Here is a 17,500-nt window from a genome sequence, read left to right on the forward strand (position 1 = left end):
TTACTCTTTCTATTGAATTAACATTATTCTAGCTGTTAATTTTCCTGAATGTTTCAAATTAGATGATGAACTTTTATTAACAGTACAGACTATGCTTTATTTCTTTGGAAATAAATAACATCAAATTACTTATATTATTTGTGGAACTCTATTTGGCCTATGTGTTTAACCCCGACTCCCTAATAAATGAGATGTCGTATAATTCATTCCTTATCGTCTGAATTACATCATTTGGGGTGATATTTTTTTTTCACAATTTAATATTACGTTACTTATTAGCAAGATTTTATGTCCACGATTGCCGTAAAGTATGAAAATAGTAAGTTATTGCGTAAAACATTTTCCACCGACTTACACAAGATACTATTCCTTATTTGTCCAGAGAGAACATTTTAATCACCTTTTTATCCGCATGCTTCAAGAATAGCCACTACCGATGCATGACTTTCTACATACAATTTAAGATATTACTACGTTCGCGGATTTCTGTGATGCTGTTACACATGTCACACATCTAAAAATAAAATGTATCGACCATTCAACATGTTATAAATGCGAAATTTGCGCCAGTAAGGTACATAGTATGAATTGCAACGAGAATTACGTACGTACATGTTCGGATACAATTCCAACAAGCGAAAGTAAAACTAATGCAGCCGAAGTGATTGAAGCCGATTATCGAGAGTTACCTATGTAGGGAAACTGTGCTAGAAAATTCATGTTCTGCGTAATAGTGCAGAGAAATTACGTCACGTGTCCGAGACGCAGAACACAGTTTCAAGAGCACAGAACAGGACGGAAAAAAGAGACAATATATGTATACAAATGTAAACAGATTCAAAATAAATTATGTTTCGATAGTACAGATCTTACCTTTATTATCACAAGACTAAGCACGAAAATAAACTAATAAATAATTGACGTCGCCCATGTTACAAAGTCCAAACACTTTCAATAAAAACAAATCTTCAGCGTGTTTTCATGCATGGATAGATTCACCTTGAGGTATACACTAAAACCACAACCATGGGGATATAAATGGGCATTCCTGTAAAAGCAAGGATCGAAGAATAAAACCCGCGATCGCGCACGTATGTAAGACATTGTGTTGCTCATTGTTTTCTGGTCGCCCACTTAGAATTTTGTACATGTTCACACTATAAAATTATTGGACAAGTTATGTGCGAACTAGTCGCAAACGTTTGACAATTTTATACACTAACTTTACTATTTTGTATCGATTTGACAAATATGGAAGCTGCGTCCGTCAGAGACGAAGATTTTTATTACGCTTTCCCTACTACTGTTGTCAGATTTGTTTAAACATTACAAGAAACTATGGTATAAATCATTTCATTTTCTATTTCTTTATTCCGGCGGGCGGCAAATGATTGAAATTGAAATAGTCGTAAAATGCACGCCGTTAAATTGAAAATGGCGTTCACTGATGAATGTTTTTGTGTTAATTTCATTTAATTATTTCAAAACCAATTCATATGCTAGACAAGAACTCGCATTAATAAAGGAAAACATTTTTGCAATTTAAAGATGCAACAATTGATTCTATTATTTTAGCGACCGTCTTTCAAATTCATTATTTCATGCGTCGATTGAAAAACGGAATCGAATAGGAAAAATTACAAATTAGGAAAGAAATACGTCGTTTCAAATGGCACTACGTTAATGAATCGAGAAGGGAACTAGTCGTGTGGCTTGCTCGGGATATCGCAAGATGAAGACAGTTTATTCGATCGACTGCAGTCTTTAAGACAGTCTCTACTCATATAGTAGAAAAGTGAAATTAAACCAAATATTGAGGTATCAAATCGGATTTTTATTTTCCCAAGTAAATGTCATTCAATTTAAATTTAAATATATGGTTCGACAGCATTTAAATAATATTGCTAAAAATGTAAAGTTGCTTAATAATACACATGGGGAAATAAAATTAGTTGTTGCCTAAGAAAAGCAAAGTGCATATACATTATCTTTGAAAAAAGGTATTGTCATGCTGGAATTTTTTGGTATTTTACGCAAAAAGATATAAAACCATGAATTGATAAATGCATTAACGTATATCACACATAACAAATCACTGAATATGCCATGCGTCTTGCATACAAAAAGGACTATTTATCCCATATTTAAATGACTGAAACAGTATTCGATGTCAAAATTACTTTATTTCCTATCCATATTTAATAGTATTTTAGTGGGGGAGTATTACATCAGTCCCGGAAATGGCTGATCCAGTATACGATTTTAAAATTTATTTATTTATTTATATTAATTGATGATTTTCTGTGAAGGTGAACTAAGCCAGTTTCTGTAGGGGCTGATCAATATTTATCTTAATTTTCGATGTTACCTTTGGCGAATGACGTCACGGTTGTAGTGGTGAGTAGAAAAAAAAGTATTATTATCTTGCGTTTAAACGTTCTCTGGGGTTCTCTAGGGATTACAAAACGTTCACTTTTGAGGTGGGGCTGGATGGAGTAATGTCTATTTCGAGTTCACAATACAAACTCTCACAATGACATGATAAAACATATGGAACACCTGTGGATACGTATCCGGAAATTGCATCCTTTCTCTTACTATTATGTTGTCGGTGATGATAGTGGGTGGGCTACATAAATATTGAAAATTGTGGTAAAGTAAAAGTAGCCTAATCGAATTATGTGTCAATCGCCTTTGATATTTACAAAATATTAATCTTAAAATAGCACTTGCCAAATTCTAATACAATTGGATTTAGTTTAAAGATTAAAATAACATAAATAACCAAGATGAAACATCTCTGAATATTATCAACGTATTGGAAACATCTAAATGTAGTGGGTTTCAAAGGGTTAAAGTCTGATAGATAACATACGGGTAAGGCGAATCTGTATCGCAATAAATGACATTCGAATTCCGCTCTGGAAGAATAAATATGTAACTTGGCTATATGCTGAGGAAAATACGGTTGTATTACACAAATTATTTTGCATAATCATGTGATTCAGTCGTTTTACCAGAAAAAATAAACAGTTTTCATTGCCTCATTTTGACTAGCCATCCAATGAATTACGTCAGATATCAAAGAGTTTGAACACATATGCATTGAGTATCGTCATGAATATTTGCCAATGGGAAAATAGTTTCTGCTATGTTTACTAGCAACAGTTAGTGATGTTATTAGATCGGGCCTAATGAAGACACTTGCTTTCCAGTCTTCACAATTTAATAAGAATAATGCTTGTTCTTTATCTTTACAAAACTTAATCATGTTCTATCTAGTCCAAAACCCCAACAATTCTCATTTTAAATTTACAAACTAAATATAAAAACAATAAATATTTAAAGATTTAAAGAACTTTATAAATAACATTTTTTTTTAATTGCAGCATTCAGCATAAAATAACGCGGTAAGAACTGATAAGCGATGAATAAAACTCCACTCGATAAATATTTAATGAAACGCTCAGATGGAAATGAAAATTGTATTTCGGTAATAAATACTAAAGACCAATTAAATTTAGACTAAAAAATAGTAACTCTATAAAAAAACTAGCGGGGATACACGGCGATGTCTTGGATTGAATGATGATCCTGAGATATTTCACACTCCTATATTTTTTATTATCATCGAAATAAGTCTTCAGACGTACCTCTTCACCGTACTAAATATCGATACTCTATGACTGACTTAGATAGCTTCCGTACATTCATATCTGATCTACCTCTGCATTCCATGTTTAAAAAGGACGTGTCCTTTATGGTATCAGACCGGACCGAATGGTTAATTGTAGGCATAGACCGATTCATACTATATACAACATTCCACCAAAAACCTAACAGGCAGCCATGGTTCTCCCCATAATGTGCTTCTGCTATCGCGCACAGAAATCACTTTTTCCATAGCTACCAAAGTAATAGATGCACTGAGACTAAAGCTGCTTTCAGGAATGCCAGCAACCACTGTAAAAGAGTAATAAAACATGCAAGAGAGCTATATGCATAGTCCGTTAAATCCAAGCTATGTGAGCAGCGGCTTGGTTCCCACCAGTTTTGGCAAATAGCAAACAGGATCCTGAACAGAAGCATGCGTTCTATTCCAACAATCATCAATGGACCTGAGCTCATGTCATCAGCATCAGACAAGGCGGCCAAACTATTTGCCAAGCAGTTTGCAGCTAACTCTACCCTCTGCGATGAAGGTCATCAATTCCCCGTATTTCTCCTGCAACAGACAACACACTATCGTCCATACAGATACCTGTGCGTGAAGTCGCCAAGCTAATCAAGAATCTTGATTCCAGTGAAGTAACTGGCCCAGACGGCATTCCAATTATAGTGTTGAAAAAGTTTCGACCAGAAGTTGCCCCCATACTTACAATACTGTTTAAGCGTTGTGATAAGTCATCTCCCTCTCAGTACAGACCAATAAGTCTCTTGTCTGTCATGAGTAAGTTACTGGAATCCATATTTAATAAAGAAGTAGTCAACCACCTCAGCAGAAATACCCTCCTTAGTGGCATGCAATATGGTTTCCATTCTGCTAGATCTCCATCTGATATGCTAACTGTTATATCCGATAGGATTAGTGAATCTCTCGATTAAGGCTTCCTTTCTAGGGCAATTGCTCTTGACATATGGAAGGCCTTCAATAAGGTATTGCATAAGGACCTACTTCACAGGATTTCCTGCTACGGTATAACTGGAAATGTTTTCTCAATAATTATATCATTTCTCTCTGATAGGCACATAAGAGTAGTGTTGATGGACAGCAATCAGAGGCCCACAGTATTAATGCTGGAGTTCCCCAGGGGTTTATCCTGGGTCCAACTCTCTTCCTGCTCTACATCAATGATCGCCAAAAACATATACTTAAATCATTCTTTGACATATTATGCTGATGACACGACCATCTATGGCAACACATAAAATGCCGTAAATGACAATGCTCTCTCTGATTCTCTCTCTTCTGATCTTGAGCGCGTGGGACACTAGGGGAAGAGGTGGCTGGTTAATTTTAATGCATCTAAAACCAAGCACCTATCTGTACATCATCAACGCTCTATTCCTCATCTAGCATCAATTGAAAAGGATGGCTCTCGTCTTGGGGAGGCTTCATGTTTTGACAAGCTTCTGGGTTTGACCTTTACTCCTGATCTGAAATGGAACACGTATATCAAGTGTGTTACCCGTCCCGCTGCGAAAATGGTCGGATCCTTCTACCGCTCCAGAAGATATGTCACTACTGATGAAATTCTCTATCTATATAAAAGCCAAGGTCGTCCAAGGATGGAGTACTGCTGCCACATCTGGGCAGGAGCTGCTAAGAACAGCCTATCCTGCCTTGACAAAGTACAAAATAGCCTTCGTTGCTTAGTGGGGGATGCCCTTTTCTCTTCCCTGCAACCTCTTTCCCACAGAAGAGGCGTTACGGGATTGTCTTTGTTTTATCGTTATTTCCATGGCAAGTGCTTGTCCGAGCTCCAATCTCTGGTCCCCCTGGCCAATCTTTCACGATAAACACCTGTCTAGCTAAAACCACTGTCATGCGTGTGGAATTCTCTTCCGTTTGCCTGTTTCCCGCCTGACTACAACTTGGATGTCTTCAAGTCCAACGTAAACAAATTCCTGATTAATCGCCTTTAAGATAAGACACTTTATCAAATCTCCAATACCAACTATCACTACGATATTATCCCATTGATTACTGTACACACAATAACACTTACCCCCGAGTGGATTCTGAGCCTTGATAAGTGGTGATCCCCCATGTAAAAAAAAAATTCGTGAAATCTCCCAGGAGATTCAGGCATTAACTTAGTCCAAAATATATGCCATTCTACATTGCACGCTAGAGAATCTACTGTTTGATTTATGAAATTATTTCATATAAGCTTCTTTCCAGTAAACGAAAAATAAACACACACATTAAAAATGTACGTAAAATATCAATTCTTATACAATTCTTTGCTATTAATGAAAAAAAAATACGCGCGGAGTTTGAACCTACAGACCACGTAATGAAAAAAAAAACAAACAAAAAAAACGAAAAAAAAACACGTTATCAAATTAGCCACATCATTTTCACGGCTCGTTTGAAGAAGGAAGTTTTAAGTAATTAATTCAACTAGAATTTTAAAATAGAACAATACTAAATGAAAGTAAAATACAATTATTAATAACACATAATATAAAAGTTAAATTGCAATAAAATATTTAAAAAATGAAATAGATATATTGAAACTTAAAACAAAGAAAATATATGAAACAAATTAAAAAATAAAATCGATGCATTTGTTGCTGAAATATACACACATGCAATGGCTTCCCTATGCACAATTTATTAAAGGTTGAACCCACATTTTATGAATAAGATTTAATCTCAAAATACTAATCGTAACTTACCTCGAGGAAAACGCACGCATGTCAATTATTATTATTGTTTTTAAATTTCATTTTCACCCCAAATAAGGCACATTGACACTTTGATGTAGGCGGATACTATGAGGGTCATAATCAACAGGGTTACTATGTGGGAAGTTGGCAGCATGATGTCGGTTCACGTTACACTTAAACTTCTGCATGTCAGTACAGTTCGGGAAGCAGGAACCCGAAAGGGAATTCCACAGTCTAGCGGTTCTGGTGAAGAAATTATTGAAGTAGAAGTTTCTCTTACACCTAGGGATCTCTATTGTGAAGGGGTGTGATTTAGATGCTTGTCGGGTTTGTTGGAGGTATTTATGTCGAGGGTGTATGAGCGTTTGCAGTTCGTAAAAAAAAATAGGCGTAATCAGCCGTCTCGAAGCCTGCTTATTACGCCTATTTTTCCCACCTGACTACAATTTGGACGCCTTCAAGTCCAACATAAAAAACTCCTGACAAACCGCCCCCTTAAGGAAAACACTCTATAAAAAACCCCAATACTAATGATTACTACAATACTATCTCATTGATTACTGTACACGCAATAACCCTTATCCCTGAGTGGCCTTCGGGCCTTGCTAAGTGGTGACCCGCATGTAAAAAAAAAACACAAAAAAAACGTAAGGGCCCAAAGAAAAAAGAGGTGAAAAAACCCGGTCTTACTGATATACCTACCATGCTTGCGATGTCAACCGCTATCAAAATAATGCGTTTTGTGCGACATCGTCGAAGCGAGAGGTAAATGACTTACAAAAAATATCAGCGAAAAAAAAAACGACTCTCCCTATAGAAAACTGCCCAGTTGAGAATGAAGGAATTAATGGTTTTAGCCTATTTCTTGATATTTAGCGTCGGGAGGGTACTTCAAAATAATACCAGACTCGTATCCGTCGCCTTTGCCGAAAGTTATAGTATACATAGATACATATATACCTAGATACATAGATACCTATATACATACATACATGGATACATACATACATATACTTAAACATACAGGAGAGATTTATATTATAGATGATTGTATCCTTTCATTTGCGTATTGTATAATCTTCTCATTTGTACCGTTTTATATAAGATACACTTAAATATGATGTTTTAATTCGTGCAAATTTATCGATTATTACATTGTACTTCATAAATAGTAGTGGGCTCCAATTCCCTCGGGATATGTGGTATTAGTATGCATTTGTACAGACTTCGATGATGACTACGATGTTTTTCTGATGACTGTATTTTCCACGCTTTACGGTGTTATTTATAATTTTACATGATTATCTACATATGTATTATATACTCCACTATATTTTGTTACTAATTTTTAACATGTACTGTGTAAATGTTTTCTTACGCCCCGAATTGCGGCGATTTCACCCTCGGACCCCATCCTCGGAAAGGAATCATGACGTATTCCGGGGTTCTGATATATATATATTGATATATATATATATTTATATATATGTATATATATATATTATATATAGTAGCACTTGCGCGCTAACACACACGCACACACATATATATATGCATACATATATATGTATGCATATTTATGTATGTATATATGAATTTGTAGATGAATACACCTTTTGTTTCTTCGTGAAATTGTTTGATATATCCCACAAAGTCATCGGGGCATCCAAACACTTCAGGGACCTTCCACAGCATTTTTCGATCCACTGTATCAATGTTTTACGGAAGTCTAAAAAGACTATGTAGAGCTCCCGGTACTATTCAATGTTTTTTTTCTTGAATCTGCCGTAAACTGGAACTCATATCTATTGTAGATCTTTCATGCCTGAATCCACGCTGTGATTCGGTTATGACCTTTCCGCCAGTCTTGCTAGCCGTGTTTGCACCACTTTAATCATTATTTTCCCGGCAATTGTCAGCAAAGATATACCTCGATAATTGCTGCCGACTTTGTGATCACCTTTATTTTTGTAGATTGGGATGATCATAACATTTTTGAATTCTTGTGGCACCGTTTCTTGTTGCCAGCATTTTGATATTAGTTGGCGAAGTTTTCTCATGCGTTTTTCTCCACAGAACTTGTATACTTCAGCTGGTATACCGTCAATTTTTGGAGATTTGTTCATTTTAGTTTTGTCAATTGCTTTACTTCCCCAAGAGTTGGTGTGTCATCCAGATCCATCTGCTGGGGGAAGACTGTTATGTGGTTTAAAAGCTCCTCATTTGTATTGGATTATACATTCAGTAGGGTACCGAAGTACTCTTGCCATCTTTGAATTATCTGTTTTGTTTGGGTCATTATGGTGTTTCCATCTTCTGATAAGAGGGTGTTAGTCATCTGGGCTCTAGGAGCATACACTTCCTTCAGTGATCTGAAGTAACCTGCAGAATTGTTTTCCTCCGCTTGCCTCTGAATATATTCAGCCTTTTGCAGCCATCAGGTGTTCTCTGGGAAACGATTCAACATGTAAGAATGAAGCCAAGACCAATACAAGGAAGGAACTGATAACAGAACTACTCTTCGAAGACGACACTGCTCTGATAGCTCACAATCAAGCTCAGTTGCAAAGGATAGTTATACCTTCTCTCAAGCAGCCGGGAAGATAGGCCTACACATCAACATAGAGAAGACTGGAGTAATGTATCATCCCTCACCAGATTAAAACGGCACACAAGAGCCTATAATAACAATCAACGGCAAGGTGCTAAAAGTTGTTGAAAACTTCAAATACGTTGGAAGCACTCTAAGTACTGATAACCGTGCTGAAAATGAAATAAGCTGGCGAATTCAAAGCGCATCTGCCTTTTTTGGCAAGCTAGAAAAGAGACTCTGGACAAGGGTTGATATCCGGCTGGAGACGAAGTGCAGAGCCTACAAAACAATCGTCCAGACAACCTGCTGTACTCAGCAGAGATCTACACCCTGTATAGAGAATACGTAAGGAGATTGGAAGCCGTCCAACAGAGACACATGAGAAGTATCATGAAGATCAAATGGAGTGACTTTTTACCAAACACGGAAGTTCTCAGGAGAACAAATCTAAATAGTGTGGAAGCTACCCTTGCTACTATGCAACTACGATTGACTAGGCACATTACTAGAATGGAAGAACCCCGAATTCCAAAGATGATCTTCTATGGGGAACTGGAATATGGAACCCGCAAGGTAGGAGGTCAGAAGCTTCGCTACAAAGATGTAACAAAGCGGCACCTGAATGTAAGGAACATCAATATCGAGAGTTTGGAGGAACAAGCCAAAGAAAGGAGGGGTTCGCTGAACAGTATCCACAATGGAAAGAAAGAAATAGAGATAAAGATTGGAGAAGCCTTAGAGCTGAGACACTATAGACGACACAACCTTGGCACCCACATCTGCAGTGCCTGTGACCGGATGTTTTACACAGAAAGAGGACTATGCCAACACCGAAGGATAAGGCACTGAGGCCCCGACTAGTCATCGTCAAGACTGATGAACTGCATGATGATGATGATTGTATATAAATGTAAATAAAACATTATATATATAATATATTTAAAATACATATGCATAATATATATATATATCTATATATATATGAAATTCACAAATATATATGCATATATATATATGTGTGTGTGTGTTTGTGTGTGTGTGTGGAGAGAGAGAGTGAGTGAGAGAGATAAACGGAGAGGGAGAGGGGGAGACGTTGATGGATAATACAGATTGCTAGTTATTTTTTGGGTTTTGCAAACCAAGAAATTTTCTGAAAGTCAATTTAGCTGACGATAGTGGCATTAGTAGTTTTCATAGATTTTTTTTCTTTTGAATATTTATGTATTGATTTTATTTAAGTAAAGTGGTTTCGCATCATTAAACGAAATCAGAATTCTTAGAGATTTTATTTCAGTCCTGAGACAATCCAACCATACTCAGCAGCTTTGGGCGAGTAAGCATGGCGTCACGAATGGAGACCACGTCACAACAAGAACCTCTGACGAATAGGGAGGAACAGACGAATTTGTAAACTGAAAATAAATACCAAGGAATAAAGAACACACCTATTGTATGCCAGTCACGAGACACGGGCACGTACTTTACCCGGGGAAAGCAAAAAACGCAGGGAATCTGGGCCTCAACATCAGAATAGAAGACCCATTTCTCGTCGAATTTTTAAACTCTGAATTTGTCTTTGTTTCCATTTAATATTACTTTAAAAAAATAATGTCACCCTTTTCCTAAGATAAAGTATTTGTCAGCAATGTACGGTTATACAGACGACTATTTTTATATTGGAAAGAAAATTATTGTGTTCTGACAAAAATGCTGTAAAAAGATGAATATTTGGTATGAAGAAAAGAGGCAGTGCATAAAAGGAGACTTTTAATTTTCCAGGTTCGACCTCAATCATTTTAGATTTCCCACTTTTATCTTGGCCGCATTGACTTTATATTTGAAGCCGGACTGGATTCTTGGCAGCATTCCAACATTCTCTGCTCCGATCGATTCAGTTCGGTTCCCCCAACTCAAGACAACTGCCAACATCCTGACTGCCAGCCTTATATTCCCTCATTCCAGTGTCCAGCCTCATTGGTATGCAAATTAAGACACGATCGAACTTGATAATTTGTCACTTATCGTGTCCTATCGGTCGGGTTTCAAGTTCTGAGCGTCGCATATGCCACACTTGGCAGCCTGCCTCCGTGACTGCAGTCCAAAATTCGTTAAGGCTATATTTAATTCTGTCCCGGAACAAAGCAGATGTAATGAATTCAAAAAATAAAAATTAAATCGTGTCGCTTTTTATACTCTTTCCACCACGAACAACTAATATTGTAACCGAGTATCTAAAAGCAGACTACAAAATTTTATAGCGAACTTTCTGTTCATATTCCTTTGAAACTTTCGAACGTTTGTGCAGCCAGGAAAGCAAGAAGTCAAGGGAGTGGGTTTAAGTTCTTGCTGTATAAGAGAAGAACTTACAGAGAAAATTTAAAGAGCAACTGCATGGGAGAAGAATAAAAAGTTATTTTGCATCTAACGAACTCTATAATTAGAGGTGGTATGTCCAAGACAAGTTAACGTGTATTCAATTAAAAATTTCTAAGTCCAAACAAGAGGCGACGTAGGTATAGGTAGATAAGAAGCTACTAGACCAACACATGGCAGCGTGTATTCAAATGAGAATTTCCAATTCCAAGCAATTGAGGATGAAGGTATAGGTAGATGAGAATCCTATAGATCAAGACAAGTCAACGTGTCTTCAAATGAAAATTCCCAAGTCCAAAAAAGAGGTGATGTAGGCACAGGTAGATGAGAAGCTACTAGACCAAGAGAAGTCAACGTGTATTCAAATGAAAATTTCTATGTCCCAACAAGAGGGGATTTAGGTATATGGAGATGAGAAGTTACTAGACCAAGACAAGTCAGCGTGTATTCAAATGAAAATTTCTATGTCCAAACAATAGAGGATGTAGGTATAGGTAGATGAGAGGTCAACGTGTATTAAGTCGGAAAATAAACGTCGAGTGTGCAAAAGTGCAACGAGAACACGAAATTAAAATGCATGTAAAACACAAACAGGAATTCATCATTGCAGCGATGAGACATAGGAAGGACATGACGGACCTATTTGATTTATGATAATATTTTGAATACTGATTAATAGTTAGAGATTATCACCAGTCCAGATATCGCAACAATATTCTATGCATGAGCGAAAGATGTCATCGTGAACATGTAAGATACTCTATCTAAGTAGTGCGGGCTATAAAGCGTGATGACTAAAATCCATTTTTTAAAATACAATATCGTATTTGTTTTTTACAATTATTTAAACTTACTCCAATACAAATGTCTTTGTTTTACCTAAATATGTTTTTCGCAATATTATAACAGGAATATATATTAGAAATGTCTAATTATGGAATGGACTGATACGAAATAAGTAGGTCATTCTTTTAATTAGTAAATGGGTGTATATATATTTGAGACAGTGGAGAATTAATAATTATGTGTGTGTGTATATATATATATATATATATATATATATATATATATATATATATATATATATATATAAATATATATATATATATTCGAGACAGTGGAGAATGAAGGCTAATACATACATAAACATTGCTTTTTTTTTAAAAACAAGACAACAATAAACTAGGCTACGTTTTAAAATTCTAGCAACCGTAACACTTTTACCTCGCAAAATATAGTTTATAAAGTCAATCACCTATTTTCTTACTAAACACTTCTCTTAGAACTTTAACTTCACATTTGGTCTGGTTTTCGTGGTTACAAAAATCAAGCCAAAAGTGGTTTGACATATGATTAATTGAAAGCTTATACAGCGTGAGTCACCGGAAACGGATGGTTTTAAGGAACACAAAACTCGGCGAATATTTCAACAAAAAACTGTACATAAAAAGAGTTGCTAAATTGTGCGATTATGGAATACTAAAGGAAAAAGGAGCGTTCTAAAAACATTTATTTCTCGTGATAGATAATAATTTCATAAGGAGAAAAGTTACTTGTATATAACCGGGCAATATACTTAATTAGTCATGCACGGATATTATAAGCGAACTCCTTGGGATATAGTTAGACATATATTGGCATTATGCAAAACTATGTCGATTAATCTAGTCATTAAATGTTTCAAATCTATCTTTCACTTTCATTAGATATTTAACGTAAACATATCCTTTAAGAAAAAATTACTTTAAATTATTTAGTACTTGTGGAACGCAATGTCTAGTAACATTCATGCCGTTTTATGTTTTCAAAAATAAAATCTACTCAATTTAAGTTGCTTGCTGCTCTGGGGTTTGTGTTATTTGTTACCTTTTAATATAATTTCCTTAGATGCTGAAGTTGTATTAGCTAAAACCATATAGTTGAACGATCGGGAATACTAATATTTATGTGTGGCCGTGCACAAAAATTTAACCCGCATAAATTTTTAAAAGATGAATCGTAAAATAGATGAAATATTAGTTACTTGAGAGTTGCTTTACATTGTTCATATATATAGGTTACGTTTTAAAATCCTAGCAACCATAACCCTTTTACCTCGCAAAATATAGTTTATAAAATCAATCACCTACTTTCTCACTAAACACTTCTCTTAGAACTTACTTTACGCCAGCCGTGGCATATTTTCTCTCCTCAATATTTTAAAATGGTCTCCAACCTTTTTAATTTTTGTATTTTAATATTTCTTACTTGATGAGATCAACTATGATTGAAACGGTATGCACATCGTTGCAAAACATGACTGTATTTACATTGAAAATGATGCTGCTGCTGCTGCTGCTGCTAATAATAATAATAATAATAATAATAATAATAATAATAATAATAATAATAATAATAATAATAATTGAATGCAGGAAATTGCCTCAAAAGGAATACAAAAACAAGCACGCCGAAGTGGGGAGAACGATGCACTGGGAATTGTGCAAACTGATGCATTTTGAACATGACAAATGATACAAGCATAAACCCGCAACAGCGCTCGAAAATGAGAATCAGAAAATCCTATGGGACATGGACATACAGACGGTAAACCCTTCCAAGCACGAAGACCAGGTGTCGTAATAATTAACAAGAAAGAAAAATTCTGTCAAATCGTAGATTTTGCTGTCCCGGCTGACCACAGGGTGAGAACAAAAGAAAAGGAGAAACGGAGCAAATACACCGAGCTCGCCAAAAAGTTAAAAGGGATTTGGATGATGCAGAAAATCAAAATAATACCTATAATAGTAGGAGCACTAGGAACAATTCCGTAAACCTTTGAAAACGAATGGGAGAAATTGGAATAAAAAAATGGCTGCAAAAATGCAAGGATTAACGATAATGAAAACGGCTAAAATATTAAGGAAAACACTTGAATGCGGAGAATAATACAAGGTACAATATAATGAAGAAGCATTACAGGGAATGAAAACAGTGAAGCTGTATATCTACAAGTTCTACACCCCAATCATGCATCCACTCCCATTTTCTCATCACCCCGCCTCGCCCAAAGTTATACCAAAGAGCCGACAATGTTTAAGGGGGATGAGAAGTCCGAGGAGAGAGCGCTGACCAGACCTCCGCTAGACAAGTTCGAAGAGAACTGCGATCTTGAGGAGGCTTAATGCCACTCAAATTCTCGTATAGATCAATGGTCGCTGCCAGCGAGAAATCAATAGTAAGCGGCTGTGACGATGACGTAAATTTATTTGCAAATGCTATCGAAGGAGGTAGAGATAGCTAGACCTCTGAGGAGACTTGTTGTCACGCAGCTTCTAGAGGACACCACATATTTTCTAATCAGATCTTTGATGACTTGTCTGAAAGCTCGATGTGAGCCAATAATAATAATAATAATAATAATAATAATAATAATAATAATAATAATAATAATAACGAGGGGCCTGTGAAAATTCCACAGCGGCATCTTTCATGTGTAATATATCGCCGCTGGTCATTCTGTACGGCGTTCAACACGAATAAAGCCACCATCATATTATTCTAGCTTTTTTTCCTAAAACTGTCTGCCCCTTTACTAATATAACTTTGATATATTGCCGAGGCTCATTATTTCCTTACAGACACACTAATCAATTAACACACATTTCATCGGTTTTCATAATTATTGGATATGTTCCTAATATCGAAAATAATTTTTCATAATTTTAATCCATATTATCGCCTCCCCTTTACTGAAATAATAACTTTGATATATTACTTGGGCAGATTATTTCATCCCAAACATATGAATAAATTCCCTGTATTCTCATAGTATATATGTTCCACCTATCTTATCCAATCCCGGATGACGTCGCGTATTCTGCTAGTATATATCTGGGTATTCTGCTACTATATGTTTTTCACCTAACTCATTCAATCCTGGGCGGTGCTGGGTATTCTGCTAGTATATATTTTCAATTACCTCATCCAATCTCGGGGCAGTCTACATGTCCCCCACCCCATTGTAAAAATATGCATTAAATAAATAATGTTTAAATCGCAAACTGCTTCTTCCATTCAAGGACTGACTTTATATCCCCAACCCACTGTTAAAAATATACATGGAATAATGTAATGCTAAACTCGTGAACGGTTTCAGCCATTCCCGGGACTGACTTCACATTCCTCACCCCACTGATTAAAATATGAATGAACTAAAGTAATGTTTAAATCTTAAAGTGTTTCAGCCATTTCCGGGACTGAGTCCTTATTTACAAACCGACTGTAAAAATTTCCTTGAAATAAAGTAATGTTTAAATTAGAAACATTTTCATCATCTTTTTGAAATTAATGAACTAATTATACTAAGTGTAATATAAGTCTCAGCATTCCAGTGACTTTAATCCTCCATTCTTTAAGTATCTGTTGCAATTACTGCCACGAGGGCATAAAGGACATAAATATGAACTGAGGATTACTTAATACATTAACGTGAATTTTGAAATCTTACAAATAAGCCCCTTATGTGCACTGATCCATTTACATTATATTTTGGAATCGGCACTACCTATATGTGATTTTTGGAATATTGTATCTTATCTCAATGTAATGCATGAAAATAGAATATATGCACCTTTATTCACAGGAGATAATTACGTCATCACTTGAAGAAAATTCGCTAGACTATCATCTCACCCACTCGAAAATTTAAAGCGCAAGCACCCCTACATTAGTATCCATAGTTTGTAAAAGAGGAATAAGCCTGTTTATATATATATATATATATATCTTAGGAGGGTGTACCTGGCATTGTCCGAGTGTTTGGAGTTATTTTGTTTGGGGGGAGGGAGAACAAAACATGGCCGGGTGCTTGGAGGTGTAAAAGAAAAAAAAAGTGTTAGTAGGAAGATAGGCTTGAACCCGGAAGCCTTGAGGCGAAGGTGGAAACGAAAGGGGGAACAGCCAGACACCCAACCATCTCGCCCACAAAGGGAGAGAGATTGCTAAGCCTGTAAACATATATAAACTGAACTTGACAGGTGCGAGTGTTATATATAGGTTTTCTTAAAAGTGAGTCTTTGAGAGAGATGTTGTTGTAAGAGAGACTTAGAGAGATTGTTCGTGTTATGAAGCGATTTATATATATATATATATATATATATATATATATATATATATATATATATATATATATATATATATATATATAAATGTTCATACTTAGAAGTGTAATGGAAGCTCTTAGAGTGAGAAGACAGTCTTAGGGTTCATATTGTGTATGTTAGATGTGTATGTCAAGACATTTTTGACCACATAATATACAAGACATATCATAACAATTTTTACTTTACCTTTTGGTACAATTACAATACAAAGACGATGTTTATAAAAACCCATGATGGGTTTATTTCTTCTCCCGACCGGCCGTGGTTTTCTGAGTCAAGAATTCAAAGCTTCACATTCTAAGTTTCAAAAGCGACCGTCTCGCTTCTAGACGTTCAAATCCCAACAACAGACTATCGTCTGTCGTCCTCAAACTCTCTTCTGATTCTCTCCCAGTTTCTCTCAAGTTTCTAACTATAGCTAGAACTTCCCATTTTCCATGACGTCATACACATGTTAAAACATGTGTCTTCTTTCATGTGTTCTGGACATGCGTGTCCAAATTTTTTTCCTTTGTTTACAAAAGGAATTTTAACCTATATTCCCAGTAACCTATATTTACAATATGTTAAAAACATGTTTATTAAATTATCTTGTTGTTGCATTCCTCAATTGAATTGTTCATAACAAAATTGACAACGCACATCCTTTTCGTGAAACTATTTTATCTCTAGGCTAAACAATGGTTTGTTTTACATTCCATTTTCTAATTCTCTCTCGTAAGCTATTTCTAAACCTAATTTACGAGGTTCGAATTTCGTCTATTCTATTTCATTTTCATTTTAACTAAATCTCTCTATTTTATACTTACATGAAAAGGAAACAGCCCTTATCATGTAACACGAGGAAGTAAAGTCACGTGATGTTTGAACTTGAAACATGACGTAAGCAATGGCTGTCCAGCAGTTAAGATTTTGTGCGGGACAGTTATTAACGAACATTGGGGAAGGAAAAGCAGCTTCCACGTTTATTAGAGGAGTGTCTCAAAATTAAATC

Source organism: Euprymna scolopes, chromosome 14 (assembly GCF_053919585.1).
Source record: "Euprymna scolopes isolate OS-2025 chromosome 14, ASM5391958v1, whole genome shotgun sequence".
Lineage (NCBI taxonomy): Eukaryota > Metazoa > Mollusca > Cephalopoda > Sepiida > Sepiolidae > Euprymna > Euprymna scolopes.